Raw genomic sequence first — 4,657 nt, forward strand, 5'->3', positions numbered from 1 at the left:
ACGATTTTTTTCTTCAATGGACGAACCCCTGGACGAGATGGTTTGGACGAAGTTAAAATATCAGGATGGATGGGACATCGGACCGGACGATTTTCATCCCATCCCGTCCATCGTCCACGTCCCGGACGATCCAGAACTATAGTTGTATGTCAGAAGAACCGATATCCACGGCTGATATCCAATGTCAGCATCCAAACCCACATGAAAACAGATGCCACTATCAGGACAGACATGGATATCGGATATCGGTACTAAAGCAAACTTATATATGTTATCATCATACCAGAGAAAGACTACGCTTGTACAATAAAATGTTAATTTAACGACTTCATCTTATATGCTTCTCTTTCAAATAGTTTAATTATCAACCATCAACTAGAATATAACTATGCCAAAAGTAATTATTTATCTGTCCATCTATGTATCTATCAATACATCCAAAAATCCATCTGTTTACCTATCAGTAACCTATTTATATATTATTTGACACATGAATCAATCACATATTTATCAGTTAACTAGGTTTCTCTTCATCTCTTTATCCTTGAAGCAATGTCAACCTATCTATCCATAAATCAAAACACGTATATGTCTAACTAAATATACCTAATTATGAATCAATATATCTATTTCTCTATCTTACTAAATTCTAAAGAGAGAGCGATAAATGGCGCGAGATCGGGGAACTTTTAACCCAAGAACCTTAAGGAAATTCATCATCATACTCTCAAATCTCAATAAATTAAAAGAATCGCGAGAAAATAGGTCGAAATTCTTGATCAACCTTCTCAGTTCGCGGCGCGGAAAAAAATTTGTAGAACAAGTCATTCCCGCGCACCTCCGAAATTCAAATCGAAGGCGAAAAATTGCAAGATCAATGGACAGACGAATCACAAATTTCCACCGAAATCTCCAAGAACGGCGGATTATTACGCGCCAGGAGAGACCGGACCGAACGGCGAGCCATTCGGGGAAAGATCAGAGGCTGGATCGGGGCGGCTCCAGAACAAGATTCTGTAGAAAATGTAGGAGCAGACGCCGATCAGAGCGACGAATACGATGGCGATGTAGATCACCTTGAGAAAAACCGGCTCGATCGTCGAGGTAAGGAGTGCCGCTCCTAGCACCGCCAGAGGGGGCGCCAGAAATGGAAGGCACAACAGCGGATCGAACTGCGATTGATTTTCAACCGTCCTCGGCCCGAAGAACTTCGCCATTGATTTTCAATCTTCGTTCTACAGGAGATGAACAGATGAACAGACATTTATAGAGCAATCAAAGAAGCAAATTATAACGAATATGCGCAACTTGCAACTACTTTCATCTGAACCGTCTTGTTTTTTTTTCCTTTTGGAATATTTAAAACCATTTTCTCCTTTTTTTCTTGAGTCTTAATGGCCCGAATAACTCTGGTTTAACTTTTTGTGAATAAATTAGTGAAGGGTATGTTAAGTGGTGAGAACTAAGAAAAATAAGATAATGGGTTAAGCATAATTTAAGATCTTGTGCAAAAGGATATTTGTAAAAATTATCTTATACTTTTTTAGAGTTTAATTGAGTTACTTTGAGCGTCTATACTCTAATCTTGCCTCGTAAAGAAAATATTCATACATTGTTAAAATAGCCATATAATATTTTAGAAAAACTGAGGGTTTACCCAGGATCTATTTCTTCAACATTGTTTGGCTTTCTCATGCCCATTGTTTGGCTTCACCTTTATTCTTTTTTCTGCTCATTCCCTGATCCTACAGGCTACTATTGCAGGTTGCATTAGCTGCCACAAAATTAAAGATTGGCCAATACAATTATTAACAAAAAAAATCTTCCGTTAGCTTGGAGTAGAACGCGTAGTCGGGTATCTATTCTCATTTTCTTACTATCGATGTTCATCTGACTCGTATCTTCCTGTAGAAAAATCTAAGATAGGTGAAAGATACGCCAGATATCAAAAATATCAATCAAGCGATTAAAAATAATGATCATAAATTAAGATCTAATCAACTCCACTGAAGCTCTAAGGACGGTCGTTTCATTTCTGATGATTTCTTCTCCATCCATGCACATACAGGATGCAAACCAATTCTTGATATAACAAAAGCTATGTAATTCACATTTTGGTTCATTTCATGCTATCTCGATCGTTGATCTGAAACGATAGACATATGAGAAGGAGAAATAATGCAGGATAAATATGTCGACGTATAGATACAGATAATAAGAACCTCCTTACGTCACCCTCGTGACGTCAACGTCCAAGTCTCTTGGTGCAGGGCACTAGCTTCTTGTGTGGTGCAGAAGCGCAACTCCTCCTTGAACACCCAATCCAAGAGAGTAACCAACAAGGAGTGATGAATGCAATAAACAATGGAGAGAGAGAGAGGAGAAGAGAGGAGGAGACAAGAAGAGTAAACAGAAAATACCCATGACGGCTGTAGTTTGGATTAAGGATCAACATGGGGTGAAACCCCTTTAAATAGGAGAGAAATGGGCCCGAAATGGACCATTTCCTCACAAAGGAGAAGAAGAGAAGGGGGTGCCTCGATTCCCTCATCCCTCTCTCAAAGGGGGGCATTGACTGGTCAAGCCCCCCCCTCTCGCATTCCCATGGTGGGGGCCTGACAAAACCCCAATAAACTCCACCTTGGCATTCACCCCAGTCGTGCTAGGTGTTCTTGTTGCTTTCCCACATCGTAGGTGCTCCACTTCCATCAAGGTACCTGGAACATGCACCAAGTCCAAATAATTTTTCAAATTCTCCATCATGACGACCTTTGTCAACATATTTGCGGCATTCTCCTCTGTGTGCACCTTCTAAAGAATAATCTCCTCAGAATTTAATAGCTCCTGGATCTTTTGATACCGCACATCAATGTGCTTCAACCGTGCATGATAGACCTAATTATTTGCCAAGCAAATGGCACTCTGACTCTAACATAACAGAGGAACTCGGCCTTGAGAAATACCAAGTTCTTTGAACAAGCCCTTCAACCACAAGGCCTCCTTAGCAGCTTCAATTGCTGCCATGTACTCCGCCTCTGTCGTAGAAAATGCAATAGTTGATTAAAGTGTCGACTTCCAGCTCACAGGTCCAGCGGTCATCGTAAACACATAACTGGTGGTGGATCTTCGATTATCAATGTCACCTGCAAAATCATCATCAACATAAACACATACTAAAAGTGAACTCCCTTTGTGAAAGAGAAGTTCCAAATCAGTTATGCCCTTCAAATATCAAAGAATTCATTTCACCGCACTCCAATGCTCCTTCCTCGGATTGCTCATAGACCTACTCACCAGTCCAACTACGTGAGCAATATCCCGCATTGTACAGACCATATCATACATAAGAGAACCAACAACACTAGCATAGGGAATTGACTTCATTTTAGTGATGACTTCAGGTCTTTGAGAAATGGACAACCTGAAAGGTTAGCCAGAGGAGTATGTTTTATTGAAATATATATATATATATATATATATATGTCTGTGTGTGTGTGTTATAACAACATGTATATAGTTTAATCATAGCCATTATAATCCAACATTTCTATTTTTGATCTAATGGCTATATTTACTACTATCTATATTTGATCTTAGCCGTCTATTATTGATCATATCTATGTTTAAATGTATAATAATTCCTAGCTGTTAATCTTTGAGAAGTACATGATGGAAATATATGTGGCCGGCAAGCCAATCACACATTCCACATCTCGTTCCATGTTCATTAATAGAACATATTCATTATAGTGCACGTGTGATGCGTATAATGAAGTCCATGAATACATGATTGGACTTAGCGAATTATGATGAGATCGTAATACGGAGATCACTAATCTTTAAGCATGTGTTCTAAACATTCCTATTCGAAGGATATGCGAGAAGGACATCGAAGTATCCGGATAGAATAACACTATCTTCATATGATGAGTATGGCGGGTCCCGTAGCCATTAGTGTGGCGACACTAAGGATAGATAGTGGGTGCTCTTTAGTGGAAAGAGTTCACCGAAGTAATCCGTACGAATCCCTGAATGGTATTATACCGAACTGTCAATCAGGTTGATTCACGTCATAGTTGTGTAAGTGGTCCTTAGACCTGAGACACCAAAGATGTCTTGTGGACGGACAGTTGTACTTTGGCTATGGCCAACGAGTCTCTAATCATGGGATTCTAAACGGTCTTAGTTCAAGTACATCAAGAAGTTCACGAAGACGATTGAGTGCTCAAGATGGGATCGTCCACCCTCGGTATAAGAGGTGACAGCTCAAGGAAGACGATGCAACGAAGTCCTTGGCCAAGGCAGTGAAATATCGGAGAAGAGTTCTCAGATGATTTTCGAATGCATCAGTACTAACTCGGATGATTGATTAGGGTTTGACAGTTGACCATACCCTAAGTCATCCGAAGAGCGTCAAGTGGATGAGGCATTATACATACACGGTAACTGATGACGAACAGGTTCCATGAGTGAGTCAATACACAATCCTTTGTATCTTATAGGACACGAGGTGTAGCTTGGCACCCCACGTGTCGGAATCTTGACCTATCGATTGGGTTAAATCGATCCGACGTTAATTAATCTATATGATGATATAGTTAATTAATTTGGAAGGCCAATAAAGGTTATTGGGCCACTGGAGTCGTTAACTAGACTG

The sequence above is a fragment of the Wolffia australiana genome, chromosome 16 (genome assembly GCF_029677425.1).
Source record: "Wolffia australiana isolate 7733 chromosome 16, ASM2967742v1".
Lineage (NCBI taxonomy): Eukaryota > Viridiplantae > Streptophyta > Magnoliopsida > Alismatales > Araceae > Wolffia > Wolffia australiana.